The sequence below is a fragment of the Ixodes scapularis genome, unplaced genomic scaffold (assembly GCF_016920785.2).
Source record: "Ixodes scapularis isolate PalLabHiFi unplaced genomic scaffold, ASM1692078v2 PGA_scaffold6__148_contigs__length_123643588, whole genome shotgun sequence".
NCBI lineage: Eukaryota > Metazoa > Arthropoda > Arachnida > Ixodida > Ixodidae > Ixodes > Ixodes scapularis.
In genome coordinates this window covers 13,799,102-13,816,203 of record NW_024609881.1, presented here as the reverse complement: position 1 = coordinate 13,816,203, position 17,102 = coordinate 13,799,102, and the positions used below count along the sequence as shown (strand labels likewise).

Here is a 17,102-nt window from a genome sequence, read left to right as displayed (position 1 = left end):
TCCTTATTTGCTGCCTCAACAGTCGAACAGCAGGGCTTGAAAGTGGTGAATTTGGCTCTGTTTGACGTCATGTGGTCAATTGCTCCACTGCCAAGGTACCAGATGTGTGACCCTGAGGAACTTCCACCTCTGGCACAGAGCGCCTTCTTCGGTTCACTGGAATTTTGTCTTCTCTTTGAGCCGCATCCTTCGTCATCGGGACCCTCCTTGCATTCTCTGGCAATGTGTCCAAATTTTCCGCACCAAACTCATTGTTTCGGTTCAAAGCAGCTTGTACCAGCGCCAGTTGCTGCTTTCCTTGAAAAATGTTCTTGCCCGTTACGTTTGTGGAGCTGACTGCTCCTCATAATGGCTTGTTCTTTGTCATGAGGGCCTTGTTTTCTTCACTCTCATTTAGTTTGTCTTTTTCACGTTTGACTTGGCGCTTTTCTTGTACCAGCAGCCTTGCTTTCACCTTCTTCGTCGTGAGCGTTCCTTCGTCTTGCTCAAGATTTAGGATAAGTGATTCATACGTTTCTGGCAAGCCCATCAGCATCACCAGTGCCACTTCCCTGTCAGTGAAGGCGTATCCTGCCGTTTAAAGCTTCCTCTGTAGGTTCATTATTCAATCCAGGTAATCCTTCATGGTTTCATCTGGCTCCATTCTGGTGCTTGAGAAGTCTCCCATCAACTGAAGAGCATGCAGTAGCCCACACTTTAAATGTATCTCTTCCAATGTATTCCAGGCCTCACGAGCTGTCAAACATTCCCCAATGTCGTCCAGGCAGGTGTCTTCCACTACTAGGAACATGAATGTCAAAGCCTTGGTGTTCTTCCTTTCGTCGTTCATCACTTCTCTGCCACCATAGCCAGGCTCCATGGCTTCCCAACAGCCTTTCTGGACGAATGCCGCTCTGGCTCAAATCGCCCACGCATGGTAATTTTCGTTTGAGAGTTTTGGTATTTTGAATTCGTCCAGCGCCGCCATCCTATTGCTTTGCTTTGTCGAGAGCGGTTCGAAGTAGGCTTACAGCGATGAACTTGCGTTGGGTTCTTGTTGCACGTCTTGTGGCACCCAGCGAAGCAGGAACACATGTACAGGTTTGACGACGTCTTCCACGAACCGTCGACGCAGTTCTCCTTCGTTCACTTCTTTGCCGAGAAATTCGTCACTGGCGTATCAGTCACTTCTTCCCGACACTTTCATCACTGGCACGCACCGAACCAATGTCAGTACTTCTTTCCGACAGCCACAGGTGTCGCACGATGATCCGTCCTGCTCGGAAAGCGCAAAGGTCACTTCTTACCAACAACTTCGCTGTACCCACGCTTGGTGTGTGTAGACGTCTTCCGAACATAACACCCCATGGAGTCCGCAGCGAGACCGGTGTCCGGCGACGCTCCATCCGTCTGATGAAGAACGCGCCACCTTTTACTTTCTTGACGGGCACACACCGCTTGTCAGTCACTTCGTCCTTGACAGTTTCACTACACTCATGCTCGTCTAATCTTCTTCAGGCATCGGCACGGCGTAGCGAAGGCGGTGTTGCTTGACAGTTTTTTCTTCAATGTGGTCGTACCTTTTCATCACTCATTAAAGGTGACCCCTTTTCCGAAATAATGGTCGATGTGTCGTCCTGGGCCCATAACCTGTTTGTTTATCTTAAGTGCACAGTGTGACCACATTTCTGGGACGCGGATCGAGTGGATTTGGGGATGAAGAAACGACATACAGCTGTCAAGCTGCCATCTTGTTTATCAAGCGGGAAGAGAGGGGGGAAAATGCAAACAGAAGGGGAACGGCTGCACGACCTTAGCGCTGGATTCGTGTCGCCATCCGATAACGGTCCATTACACTACCAACAGGTATGCCCCTCCTCCCCTCCATCCTCCCTCCACCCCTTCCCTCCCCCTCCCTGCTCCCTCATGACCTTCACAAGTGACCTTTCTGACGTCACTCGTGACCCTAGTGACGTCACATGGGATGTCATTATGGGAAACGTCCCAATGTAACGTGCAGTTAGGCCAACACCGACACCACTCACTCCGGAGACGCACGCCTAAGAGCTGCACTCTAAAAGACATTCTTCATGTGGGCAATGTGCATGTTGCAGGTGCTGTGGAAGCTTGCCGTCAGTATATGTGCTCCGCAGCTGCGAGCTCAGCTATGGCCGCCAGTGAATACTACCTGTAAAATGAGCTAGATGGGTAAAAGCACCTGCACATACATATTTATGTAACAGACTCTCAGCTTTGTGTTTGCACTAGTTTGACTTGGCATCTCAATACAATGGACCCAAAGCAAATGGGTCCCAAAGGAAATGAGGTCCAAGTGTTGTGTTTGTCGCCTTTGGACTTACGGAGATGTAGAGTTTTCGGCATAAAACATCAAATTCATGTTACTGCTTGCCATGTTTCGGCTTTACTTCATAAGCTTCTAGCCTGTGTATTTTGTGGTGATGGTGCAATGGAAACACAATAACCTTTGTATTGTTTGCATTGCTTAACTCCTTTTTAAAATGTACCTTCTAGCACTTGAGCAGTGTACAAGATTAATTCTTCTATTAATAAGTGCAGTGTTTTTTCATTAAAAATACCGATTTTGACTTTTAACTGAAATGACATGGCTCAAAGTTTCAGTGTTCTTGAATGTGCACAGATCCTTCTTGCTTTGGAGAGAACTTGCTGGAATGTTTCCTAGAGTGGGCCCAGTATTTAGTATTTGCATACCCAAGATACAGTTATGAAATCAATGTTAGCTTTGCTAGAACCCCCAATCATGTCAACCTCAAAAGGCTAGACTTGTCTGCATCAAATGGCACATACTGCATTCTAGCATATTTGTAGAAACAGCAGTAACATGATAGGTCACTGGTCCTGTGCCTGTGGAAGACGGCTCTTTTTACATTTTCTTGGGTCATTGGATTTTGTCTGATTGCAGCAAGTGCATTCATTGTTTTGATTTGTTTGTAATAAAAATTTTCAATCCAGAACTCTTGACAACTTCTATAATTTAGCCAGGAAAATTAGAATTGATGTTCAAATCCAGAGCTCTTGACTATTACTATAATTTAACCAGGAAAATAAGAAGTGAAAAAAATTGATTGAGCACATAGAATGTGTGCATCATTTTTATGTGCAGTAAAGACAAATGTATAACAAACTCGCCCTTGTGGAAAGCGTCAACTCTGCAGCTAAAAACTTTTACGTTCTGCAACTCTTTTTTTTTTTTTTTTACTTTTTGTGTCGTGCGTAGCATCGGTTGGTCCCGCTAGTTCAGTACGGACAGTATGTATGATCTCTGTGGAACAGATGCCTTGCTTTCTTTTTAGCAACTTTTGTAATCTTGTTAAATTTCTCTCGAATTACGCGTTTTTGTTTCTGCATTTCGTACACCAATTGATACTTTTTATCTTTGCACCAAATTACATTCGTCTTTACCTTTGAAGGGACGTACAGTGTTGTTCCTTTTTCTTAGAAAATGCATCGGCACGAACGGACATTTCTGTGGACACCTTTATTCGGCGTACGCACTCAACGTCGACGATGGTAAAGACAGACAACGCCCAGAACCGCGGCTTGCTGTCGCTTTTCACGTATAACCACAGTTTGCACGAAAAACACGACGCAGTAATTATGAGACTGTCGTCGTTTGTCGCTGTCCAAAACGACCGCGGCGTAGCAGACGACCCCGTGTCACATCCACGTCCGGATTCTTCGTTTTTCTCCGTTTTCCCTAGATTCCCTCTCGAGGCACCGCTCACTCGGTTGTAGGTACCGGACTCAAGTCCTGACTTGGCTGAGACGGTTCCAATTTCGTTTCGAGCAAGGGGCTCAACCGGCGTCTTACGTTGGGTCTCAGCTGAGACCCAAGATGAGACCGCCTGAGAAAGCAAAATGTCAGACGTGGCTACCACCAGCCACTACGCACCGGCTACAAGTCATTTTTAATGGGTGAAGGCTTTTGTTGAAGCGAGTTTAGTCTGCTTCTACGCCATCGACGTCTTCGACAGGAAAGCCTGCCACGACTGTTTCGTTTTCGGTTTGGTGGTTTCGCAATCGCTTGTTTTCCTGTGAGCTCGACTGGTCACCCATGTCCTGATGCAAGTGCTCAGGTAAGAAATAATATCAATAACACCACTGTTTTGTTGTGCTGTTTCGTAAAGGCAAATGTGAATAAGTTTGGCATAATTATAACTTATTTTTGCGGCTCAGTTTCTGACACAAATGCAGCGCCATCCATTCAAGAATGAACGGAAAGCAAGACGCAGTACGTAGTCTTATTGTTCAGACGATTGTCAACCCGGGGATCACGGAGTTGGCCGAGGTACAGTTCCGAGGCAGTCCTTCCTTTGTAAAATGATGTGTTTCGTGTTTAAAAACAGTCGGAAAAGCAAACAGTTTCTTAAAATGTCAGCGTCAACTCCCGACGGACGTCATGTGCCAAAACATTTTGGAAGATAGCGAGTAGCTTGATACGTTATAGCAGTGTTTATGAACCTTCGCTAGGAATTGTTATGGCGTGGCTATATATATTTGAATCGAAACTGCGCTAGAATTTTTATTGTCTGTCATGAACGAATCTCAGACATATTTCTCCACTTCAGGTGGTCACCAGCAGCGGAGCTCCTCGGAACCAACGCCGGACAAGTAGGTAGTCCTCTTGGTGGTCGGCATATGCTCGCAGATCGTGAGGTGGTCGCCAAGTGGCAAGGAAGCACCCATGACCTCCACATGCTATCGCAGAGCTGTATCAGAGACAACTTCGGAGGAGGAACTTCAAACGGGCTCGTCATCGTGGATGGCGATCGGCTACGATGGCCGTGATTGATCGTGCCGTACCGCTGGGTAGACACGCCAGCGGAGTGCGCATACAACCAGGTGCACAGAAAACTGGAAAAAAAAGGTAAGGGTTGTTTTTTAATTAGTTAGGTACAAGTACTAATCATGCTGTCTACGAATATATCGGCGCCAACTTTTTTTAAACGGTCTGATCATACTGTGCTTGAAATAATGAGGCCGTAACTAACAAACTTTTTTCAGTACACTTCAAGTATAGTCACTGTTAGATCCTGGCGGGTAGATGACGACAAGATATAATGAACTATTTATTAACTCAAGATACAAAGGCTACATGACAACGTGACAGGTTTGTTGGCTGGTGTAGGCCGTTGACTGCATGCTTTGCAATGCTCGCGCGGTGTGGCGTGGTCTTCTAGGTTTGGCATCTGTTTCCAGATGGTACCACCACTCAATACACAACACTCCTTCCCCCTAAGTGAACTCTTTCTCGAAGAGCTGGAGCCCCGTTTGATCTCTTCTGCCTGGCCACATCCACATCTTGCACTGGGCCCATCACCGACGTCTGCACTGCGCTGCCTGTATCCGGGTGCCCGGGTGGTTCAGGACGAGCAGCTTGCCGCTCTCCGTGGCTGATGCTGTCTGTTGCAACTTTCAATCCACCGCTCCTACACACCTCGTCGACAGAACGTCGCATGATAGTGCCCTCCTGGGTGTGGGTTTTGTAGGAAACTGGACCCGTCATTTCAACCACTGTCGCCAGTATCCATGAAGGGCCACTGCTGTAGCTTCATATGAATACTGGGTCTTCTGTTTGAAACATTCGTGACTTCGGTTGGGCTCCTTCGCTGGAATTCTCATCAGCTCCCTTCCTCATGCTCTCAGTCACGTCTGGGTGCAGTCGGTCAAGTATCGTCTTCAACCTCCTGTTCATCAGCATATCCACTGGGCTCTTGCCTGTCATCATGCATGGTGTTACATGCTCCTGTAGCAGAAAACTGGTCAGATGCTGCCCTCATGTTTGCTTTTACAATACGCTGTAGCGAATCTTTCGTTGTGTGCACCATGCGCTCTGCTTGTCCGTTAATTGACGGGTGGAAGGGTGCTGACGTGATGTGTCTGATGAGACCGGCTTTCAAGAATGTGCGGAATTCTTCGGAGGTGAACTGAGCCCCGTCATCCGAGACCACGGTGCTGGAGTTGCATTCCATGCGTCTACTGAGGCACAAGGAGGTGCAGGTCGTTACTCTTGGCATGCCATGCACTTGATCACATGCTCTTCTATGCTTTTGTCCATATGGGCCACCACACATAGCTGCGAGCCAGAGCCTTCATTTGGTCGATGCCAGGATGTCCGACATGGAGGGCCTCCAGCAACACCTTCCTGCCTTCTGGGGGAATTACGACCCTGTTCCCCCAAAGTATACATCCTTTGTGAACCGGCATCTCATGTTGTCGAATCTTGAATGGCTGGAAATTTGCCTCAAGGCCGCCTGGCAGCTAACCCTTCAGAGCCCAGTTGAGAATCCTTCAAACGGTGTTCTTTGCTGTCATTTGTGCGCCGTCCTTGGCGTGGAGCGGTGGATTGGATGTGTTCTCCAGAAACAAAACTTCTAGAGGAGGTGGCACCACAAACTCTGGAATGGTAAGTGAGAGGCAACTAAATGCATCGGCATGTTGTATGTCCTTCCGAGGTCAATGATCCAAACTGTAGTTATAAACATTCTGTAGGATCGTCCAACGCAACATTCGTGGAAGCAAGATGTATGGCATTTGCTTTGCAGGTGTGAACAGTCCCAAAGGTGGTCTGTGGTGTTATGATCTCGAAGGCAATACGTGTAGTCATGGAACTTCTTTACACTTCCCAGCACTGCAAAGGCTTCTTTGTTGATTTGAACATAGTTTGGCTTGGTAGATGTCAATGTGCGGGAGTAAAATGCGACGGGGACATTTTTGTCATCTTCCGGTCAACGACCAAGTACAGCTTTAATGTATGTCTTATGGCGAGGCATCACAAGTGTGCACAAAGGGCTTTGTTTCATCATAATGGTGCAGCACACTTGCTGAGGACAGCAGCTGCTTGCGTTCGTTGAAAACTTGTTCATGAAGAGGCGTCCACTCCCACCGTGCCTCTTTGTCAAGTAGCTGACGTAGTGGCTCGGCCACTGCTGCCTTTTTCGTAGAAAGATGCAATAGAAGTTTAACAGTCTTAGGAAAGCCTGTAGCTCCTGTTTGCTTGTTGGTACTGGTGCCTCATGAATCGCCTTCACCTTTTCTTTTGTTTGGTGCACGCCCGTCTTGTCAATGAGAAATCCCAGGAACTCGAGCTGCGACACTTCAAAATGGCACTTTTCACTTTTTACCCTGAGTCCAGTATCAGCAAGATGGTGCAGGACTTCCTCGAGGTGGCCTGCCAACTCTTCTTTGGTGCTTGCAGCAATTAGAACGTTATCGAATTATGACACAAGCCCGGTGATCCCCTTCAGGAGGTCGTCCATGAAGCTCTGAAAGATCCCAAGAGCAACATTTACTCCAAACCGTAGCCGCTTTACTCGAAATGCTCCTCGATGGGTTGTGATCGTTTGTGCCTCCGCCGCTTCTTCATCAACCACCAGCTGCTGGTAAGCTTCTGCCAAATCCAGTTTTTCAAACAGCCTCCCCCCCGAGAGTGATGCCAGGAGGTGCTGTACCATGGGGATCGGGTACGGGTGTTGAGCCAGTGCCTTGTTGAAAGTGCACTTGTAGGCGCCGCATATTCTAATGTTTCCAGTTGCCTTCATGGGCGTCACAATCGGGGTCTCCCACTTTGGTTGCATGACCGCCTCCAAAATGACTTGTTCAATAAAGCAATCAAGTTCAGCGTCAATTTTAAGCGTGAGCGCAAAGGGCATTTGCTAGGGTTTCATGCGGATTAGCATCATTGTAAAGTCAAGGTGCTGCGATACTGGGGGTCCCTCAAACTTCTCAATCTTTTACCCAAAAACGCCATCATACTTTGCAAGCACACCTTCAATAGACAGCCCTGTGACCTTATTTACCCCTAGCAGCCTGATTCCCAATGGTTTAAACCAGTCCATGCCAAGGATGGTTGTCCACTGTCCCTGTGTTACTAGCAGTTTCAGGTCTCCTTCGAAACTGCTGTGCTTGACATGGACCTTATACACCCCCTTGATCTGCACCGTATTGCAATGGAAATCTGACTTGCGATTGAAATGGCTCACCCGGTACAGCATCTTCTTCATGACCTTACTTGTTTGTTCTGGGATGATCGATAACTCTGACCCCTAATCAACTTCCATCATTGCCGACGTCCGGTGCTTACGTGTCTGCGAGGCCTGTGGCGGGGCCAGTTGGTTAGTATCGTACACATCATCAGATTGTGTGTTCAAGTTCAGAACGTTCGCCATGGTTTTGGATCCTCTTGTTCCCATGGCCCGCTCTGCGCTCATTGTTTCATGCGACACACACAGTCGATGCGGCCGATTTTTCTGCATAAGTGACTCTGGGCATCCTTAAATTAACAATACTCCCGTGCGTGAGCTCCTCTGCACCCATTGCAAGGCTTTGTTTTCCCGTGGTATACTGTTTCCTTGTCAGTTGCCTAAGCGTGTTTTCTCCTTCCTCGTAGTCCTGATGTATGGCAACGTTGGTTCCCACAGCTGATTCTCCTCCCCTCACATCGTGGTGCTTTGAGCCGCCGCTTCAGCTGCCAGCACTTCTTCCTGAGCGATCTTGAACGAGAGTTTTTTTTTTTGCGAAAACTCGAGCTTCAAGAGTTTCATCCCTCAGGTCACACACGAGTAGATCTCAGTGTTTCCGTGAGATTTGGAAAGTTGCAGTTTTGTGACAACCGCCGTAGTTCCACAATGAATAAGGCCACAGACTTCTCGGGACCCTGATTCCGCCGGTAAAGGCATTCTGGCGTACAATCTCCGACGGTTGGTTGAGGGTCTTCGTTTTGGGAGTTGCCAACGCGAGTAGTGACTGTACTAAGTCAAAAGTGGCAGCTCCGCAAACGCTAAAAAAAAACAGCACGTTTTCTGGTTGGGTTGGTGATATCGTTTGCCTCGAGGTGGAAGTTCAATCTAGCCTCGTAGGCGTCCCACTTCTCCGGAAACGGAGGGTTGAATTCTCCTATCTGTCCCAGGGTTGCCATTTCTTGTCGAGGGTACAAGGGGGGTACCCGAACAAAGGGCGATGTTCACAAACCTTCTGCCTCACCTGTACGTTCCGATGTGGGGCCGTAGAGTGCGGCACTCTCTATGCAATCTTATCCTCATCACCACATGATAGATCCTGGCCAGTAGACGATGACTGGATAACATGAACTATTTATTGACTCAAGATACAAAGGCTACGTAATGAAGACATGATAGGTTCACTGGCTGGCATTGGCCGTTGACTGCGTGCTTTGCATTTTTTCCGCGGTGTGGCGTAATCTTCTAGGATTGCGGTCCGTGTCCCCGATGGTGCCACCACTCTACACACAACAGTCACCATGAACAATCTGTTGAAACTGTGGCTATTGCCAGAGACTTTCGAATAGGACACTGAAGTAAAAGTTTTTGTCAGAAAAAATGGGTGATTACAAGCACAGAGACGTCAGGACCATTCAGCAGATGGGGAGGGCGACAGTGGTGGGGGGGAAGGGCAAGTTTGCACCCCTCCCCCATATCTTTTCCATTAAATTTCTGACCTGTCGGGGGGGCAGTCTCTCCCCCGCCCCCCTATTTCTTTTTGACGCCACTGTACAAGCAGAATGTGATTACAACCATCATGTCTGTAGTCGACTGTATACTGGCGGTTGAGGCGACGGCCATTTGCAGCGAGAGCTATGGTAAAATGCGCCTGATTCAGCTGTAGCACTTGCTATGTATCGCGGCGATAGTTTCATTGAGTCGCCCCGCAACAGAGTAACCGTCAAAGAAAAGAAAGTCCGAGTGGCAGAGGAGGGCTGCGGCTGCACAGTTGGCAGGACTCTTTGTGGCGGTGCAGTGACAACACTTTTTAACATTTATGTTCACACACTCTTTGCATCAGCCTTGCCTGTTCGTGATAACGATGCCCTTTGCCTTTATCTTCATGATGTAGTTTCCATGTTTTGAGCGCACCTTCGGGGCCTCCTCGCCGAGTACGGGAAGCATGCCTCGCCGCGAACTCAACCAGGCAATGATCAGTCGGCAGTGGCCCCCAAATGCATGCTCGCTGAAACGCTGCCACCGAAACATCGGCCTTTGCGGTCCATGACATATGGATCCTTGCATTGTTTATCAATACTTCACTAACTCATAACTTTACTATGAGTGGCGTCTAGAGCCGCTGGTCAAATAATTGCGGGATTCCAGTTACGCCTTGAACCGCATATTTAAATTTGTTCTTCCGACACAATAGCCTTTCGCATCAAAACTTTGTCGGTGGCATATTGGAACTTTCTGCTCGTAGCACACTTTACCAACGCCGACATATCCCGTACAGGCTGGTTGAATGTCGTCATCGTAAGTTTGGCACAGTTTTTCAAGTTTGCATGCCAAAAACCAGGTAGTTTTGTAGAAAATATGATGCACATCAGTGCATGTCCGGGCAATTTGTGGCATCCTATGCCTTGGTAAGTGCTTCCATGTGGTGGGAAGTCAATCACCAGCATGGTGCGGGGCCCCCGTTTGTTTGCCGTCTGATAAGCAAGTTAGTTGCTTTGTTTTATATGAACCACAGGCAGCCCAAGGAGTTGTGGCTACTTTTCGATACAGTGCAGTCAAACGCACTGAAACCAAACTGTGTGTATGGGCCTTTACGCCGCTGCGCTTCCATTTTGGACCTGCAGTTTGTACTTTCTTTCGTTGTCGTTCCCACTCGGCTTTAACGTCAGTGGATCATAGATGAAGGTTGCTCAAACATAAAAAGGGAGATGAATAGTTAGGTGTTTTGGCTGAATGTGCCTTAAGCAACTTAGACAAAGGCAGCAAGAAGGGAGATGATTGTAAGGATTGCAAAGGAAAAAAAAGCTTTGATGCTGACTGCATGCCACGTCGGCGGTGACATCGCTCAGGCCTGTACAAATGCAATGGTGCGCAAGGCAAACATTTTTTTTTGCGGGTGCGGTCTTTACGCGTGTTTATTACACTAATGACTTTCACTTTTACTTAGCTGAGTGTGTAAAAGTCGTTGCATTTTTTTATGATGCATCATTTCTTTAGTTTTTCATGTTGCTAAATGAAATACATAATGCAGTGGAATTTTTTTGCATACTTGGAACCAAAAAGACATTGAAGAGAACTAACCAAAAAAAAAAAACTGTTTATTGTATTTACAAAGTAAAGCTAAAACGGCAGTGCCTCTTTGCCAAACTGAAGGCCCCTCCTCCCCTTTAAGGGTCTTGTTGTAGGGCCTTCCCAAGTAACATGAAAATTTTTTCTCCCTGTTCAATATAAAAGTTTGCAGCCTTTTTCATCATTTCGGCAGCTTCGCAGGCTCCCCTTGCTGCCCTTGCCTGCTCTTCCGATGCTCTTGTCTGCTCTTCCGTCGCCTTCAGTTTGGCAAGGAGGCACTGCCGTTCTAACTTTACGTTTTCGTGTTGTTGCTCCATGATGTCCCTATAAAACTGTTTGTCTGCAGCCCGTGTGCTGGCTGCCGAGCCTGCGGGTGGTGCGCTGGGCCTCCAGACCAGTCGTGAACGAGGTGGTCCCTGCCGGCCCAGTGGTGCCGGTCGCCCTTCAGCAGCAGCTGCTGCCTCAGGCGGTCCCCCTGCCACAGGAGGAGGCCCCTCCTGACTAGCAGCGCAGCTGCTGCACCAGGCTCCACGGGTGCCTCATCCTCGTCCATCGGCCAGTCCGGAGGCTCGTAGTCCTGCGTTTCTTCGGACTCCGGCACCTCGAGGAATGCGACCCCGGGGTCCACTTCAACTTCGTAGTTCAGGACTCTGTCCTCTCCAACCACCTCGTCAGTAATTGGCTGCACGCTGACTGGTGCTGTGCTGGCCCTAAGGAAAATACACCAGAATGTCAGTCTTGTCACCCTTGTACATAATTTGAGAACACTCTTATTTGTATTTCATTCATGCTTTTTGTGTGCATGTGGATCAAGCTCGACTCCTCAGCTCTCGGCCATTGCTGCTATTAGTTGTGAAAGTATGTGGGCTTTAGTAAAGCCAGCCTACAGTGTGCAGGTCAAGCCCGATCTTGACTGTTGCGGCTATTAGTTGTGAAAACAGCTGGCTTCATGGAGATCCAGTGTGCAGTGTTGATGCCGGCCAGATATTTCTGGTTGCTTGTCCCTACAATTCCGTTTTATGTCAGAGACTACCATGTTGAGCAACGGATCTGCTCAGGGTGATTCCAAATTTAGTGGTAGTGTCTACTGGTCGGTGCTTAATAAATTGTACTCACTGTACACCATATTTGAACTGACTGCTCAGGATTACTTCTGATTTCTTTTATTTATCAATACTGTTCACCCTTTCAGGGTGGTTTTATTTCAGAAAAGACATTCCTCATGGTATGCAATGTGCATGTTGGAAGTGTTGCAAGAGCTCGACGTCAGCATATGCTCAGCAGCAGCGAACTCAGCTGTGACAGTGAATGCTACCTACGAAATGAGCGAGATTTCAGAGCACTAATCTCGCACAAATATGTTTATGTAACAGACTGTCTCAGCTTTGTGCCTTCATTCATTTGACTTGCCATCTCAATACAACGGACCTGAAGCAAATGAGGTCCAAGCTTTGTGTTTGTGACCTTTGGGTCTACGTAGCAGTAGAATTTTCAACATAAAACATATTTTTTTGCTGTTTGTCATAGTTCAGCTTGACTTCATAAAAGTCTAGCCTGTATACGGTAGTCTTGCGATTATTCAAACTCGGATATTATACTTCTGGTTAATTCAAACAAATTTCCTAAGTTTGGTTGTCTCGCTATGTTCTTAGTGTATCCATATGCCACTTAAACCGAATGCCGTTTTCCTGTAATTCATATTTTTTGTTCTTGCAGCCCTTTTGTTGAGTGTGCTTCTTTCCGAGCACCGGTACACTGCAGAGGGAACACCCATGGGGCTGTTGCTTCTTTACAATGCACCGGTGCTCGGTGATAAGCGCACTCAACGGGGCTCATGCGGAAATTTCTACAGCAACTTGCGCAGACGCTGTGATCTGGTAGCATGGCGTACACCGAGCGCCGGCACATTGCGGAGAAGCAACAGATCCATGGGTGTTCCCTCTGCAGTGCACCGATGCTCGGAAAGATGTGTACTAAACAAAAGGGCTGCAAAAACAAAAAAATATGAATTACAGGACAACGGCATTGAATTTAAGTGGCATAGCATGGGCAAGTCACAACGTCCTCACAAGTTGCTATGAAAACTGTGGCGCAGTGCCCGCTTTTATTGTTCACGTGTCCCCCGTTTAATAGTTCACACTAGACAACTTCTTGACCCGGTGAACAAACTGAATTTTGTTTTGAGTTGTCATGTGCTCTTTGAACAGCCCACAACAATGAACATTTTTGAGGGATAAATAAACTTTTGTCTTACATTTCACGAATGTTTCATGTGTAGCATACCTGGTTATGATCAGTAGGCCTATGTAAAGGAAAGCATGAAATATCTTTTGTGTATGTGAAGCCACTCATAAGGCAAATCATATATTTATCTTGCATCATTATTTAGATAAATTTCTGATAAATCAAACAATATTCATGGCTTCCTGGAGTTTGAAATCATGAGAGTATAATGTATTTTGTAATGGTAGTGTAGTAGAAACACAATCCCCTTTGTCTTGTTCGGATTGCATGATACCTTTTTAAGATATACCTTGTACCATTTCAGCAGTGTACCAGCCTAAGTCTGCTATCATTTTTCTTTCCCAAACTTTCAAGACTCGGCCAACGGCGCTTGCGATGTTCAGAAGACTGCGTCGTCCTCCCCATGTACATGTCGGCTCATAATCACCATCATTTTAATCTTGCATCTCACAAGATTAGGTCGTGATCTTACATCATCACATAATCACCATCAGAAGATGTGGCATTGCGGGCGTACCTTGCACGGGCTGCTGCCTTTCTGCAGTGCCGTGGCTCTCCTAATCCAATAATTACTATTATTATTATTGTTTATATTATTTTTATGATCATCATTGATGAGCACAGTGGTCTTTCATTGACATGCCTAGCTCGACTTTAACTTCAGGTAACATGGCTCAAAGTTTTAGAGTTCTTGGATGTGCACGGTTCTTTCTTGCTCTGGAGAGAACACACCAGAACATTTCTTTGAGTGGCCCAGTATTTAGTACTTGCGAACTTCAGATATGATTATGAATACAATATTAGCTTTGCTAGTAGAACCCCCAGTCGTGTGAATCTCGAAAGGCTAGACAATAGCAATAACATGACAGCTCACTCGTCGGTGTCTACGCCTCCTTCGATACCCAGAAGGTTGGGGCTTGTGGAACCGATGACCGCCAGCACAGCCTCAGCCAGCGGTGTCAGCGTGTGGTCGTTGCGCCCTGCGCCTGTGGAAGACAAGGTTCTCTCTATATTTTGTTTGAGCATCAAATTTTATCTGATTGCAGCAAGCACATTCATTGTTTTGATTTGATTGTATTAATAGCTTGATATCTTAATTTCTTCTATAATTTAGCCAAGAAAATGAGAAAGTGGATAAAAAACTTCTTTAGCACACAGAATGTGTGCTTCATTTTTATGTGTAGTAAAAACATATGTATAGTAAACTCACCGGTCGTGGAGTGTGCTTTCTTCGAGAGGGTCAGTTCCGCGCGGCTGCGAGATTTGAGGTTTTGCCACTGCTTTTTGAGTTGCGGCACAGTGCGCAGCGTCGATGGATGCCGCGAATTCATCACGGATGCGATCTCCTGCCACGCTTTTCTTTTAGCAGCTTTTGTAATATTGTTGTTAAATTTGTTCTTAATTATACGTTTTCGTTTCTTGATTTCGTAAACCAATTGAAACTTATCATCTTCGGACCAATTTGATTTCTTTACCTTGGGAGGCATCCGTGATGGACCGGCAACATCCATGTCTGCGTGCAGCAAACTCAGACGGTCGTCTGCTAACTTAATGATCGAAACATAATTATCAACTTTTATTGCAAATGCTTCCGAGAAAATACGTCCAGCGCATTTTTTTTTTTCTTAAAAAATTGGGCGTTAAGGACACGCAGGCATTTATGTAGACAACTTTATTCGGCGTACGCACTGGACGTCGACGACGGTGGTGACAGACGATCGCGATACGAAGCAATATGACAGCGTTGGTGCGCACTAAACTCTACCCAAAACCGCGCATCGCTGACTATTTTTTTTTTTCTTTCTTCTATTTTGCACGGAACCACGGTATGTACGAGACATGTGCCGCAGTTTTGCGACTGTCGTCGTTTCTCTTTGCCCAAACCGATCGCAGCGTAGCAGAAGCAGACGATCTCTCGCTTGCCGCCTCGCGTCGCCGGCGCTTTCTTATTGGACAGGAGGTCACAACTCGTCACTTCCACGTCCAGAATTTTCGGCCGTGTTCCAAAATTTACTCGGTCTCACTCTAGGGTAAAGGTTTTGTACCTTTGCGATCGAAAACCTACCCGCGTCCGGCATTACTCGATTTTTGTTGTCACGTGACATGATCTGCCAGGGTAACTCGGATCCACTCGAGTAGATTTGGAACGCACCCTCTGTTTTCTCCGGTATTTCTTCAGTTTTCCCTAGATTCCCTCTCTAGGTACTGCTCACTCCGTTCTTGGCGGTCTGGGTGCCAGACTCAAGTCCGGACTTGAGTCAAGACCGCGCCGGAGACCGTGCTGGATCCGTCTTGGTCTCAGTCACGGTCTCAGCCGAGACCGCCAGGCGCCTGAGTCAAGACTTGAGCCAAGACTTGAGTCAAGACTTTCTAGCAAGCGGCCCCTGGGTTCGCTCCGTAAGAAGTGGGCACCTTTCCACATAGCTACACCTGCGAGTACTCGTTTTGAGAATTCGTTTTATACAAGATTCAACAAGTTTCGCGTCGAGCACATTATTCGAAACCGAATCCTGCGTCTGCATTTTACATATTTCTAGAACTGTCGTGGGGTGCGTCTCTGGGAGCGAGTGAAGGTGCAGCAGCTTATTCGAGACTATACTCCGTTTCATACGTAGCATGCAACGCAGTCAAAGCTAGCGCACCGGTTTGCATCGCCGACCGTGTCCACATTCACCCCATAAAATAGTGCGTCCCCTGCGAAAACACTTATAAAAAAGTCAAAAAAGGTGCCTCCTTGGATCTAAAAACTGATAGTGGTGTTATGATTTCGACGGAGCACAAATTTATTTCAATAAAAAGGAAAAGATAATGTAAATTACTTTAAATTGTTTTCGTTTTCGTCCGTGCGGCAGCAGCTGCGGGTTTTCGGGTTGTGTGGCACAGGCTGGTTTTGAGAAGATGGCGTCTTACGCAACAAGCTCAAGTACCTCTCCTGCTCGGATATTTTCAAAGATTCGTTGTGCGCAGACCTTGAAAGAGTGCAAGCAGGTGATCGCCAACGTGTACGCGAGTACAAGAACGCGTTTCCCGGAGAAGTCGGTCGTGAAGTCCTGGAGACGGTCAGTAACAACACCGGAGTGTGCGCCCGTACTGTCGCGAAGTACAAGGCGCAGTGTCTATCTGGCAAGCTGGCGTCCCCGAAGCGAAGACCTCGCCATGTAGAAGTTTCGAGCACGGGGACTGTCAAGCATGCCGAATTCACACACAACGCCACGCGCCTCAAGGTGCATCGCAAGTACCCCGAGAGGGGGATTCCTACCCTTTACCGCGTTTTCAAAATAAGCTGTTCAGGCCACAACTATTGTCGATTAACGTCCTATTATAAATTTTGGGGCAAGGCTGCTATTGGGCAGGAGATCGAACTATAGGGGGCGCTCTGACCCGTTTGTTTTCCCCACGCTTGGTGTTTACTCAACACAAGGCCCGTGCACACGCCGACAGGCCTTATGGGCATGGCCATGTCATCTTCTAAAATAGAGCGCGGGGCACAGTTTAATGTAAAAAATAGTAACATCGACGAAGCGACGTTAAGTGCCGTATCTATCCTCAGAGAATGCGAGCTTGGCCCACTTCGGCTTTTGTGCTGAGCTGGGATCGTGCATGCAGCATTGTTCATGCAGGCCGTAGTGGGGAAACAAAAGAGCCCCTCCTCGCCCTCGCCGGATAACACGAACTCCAGCCGAACGCTGACGCCGCGTTCGGTTATGTCGGCCGAACGCTGCGTCATTGTATTTGTTGTCCCCATCCGTGTGGTTGTTAGGTTAACCGCTTGGGGCGTCACGGTCTGTCCTCCTCCCCAATTAGTGAAATTCC

The 17,102-nt window shown here is 47.3% G+C and overlaps 1 pseudogene; it reads right to left on the bottom strand.

Moving 5' to 3' along the window:
• Nucleotides 1–248: 248 nt before the first annotated feature.
• LOC120844178 lies at nucleotides 249–967 on the bottom strand (annotated as a pseudogene).
• Between the last annotated feature and the right edge of the window lie 16,135 nt (nucleotides 968–17,102).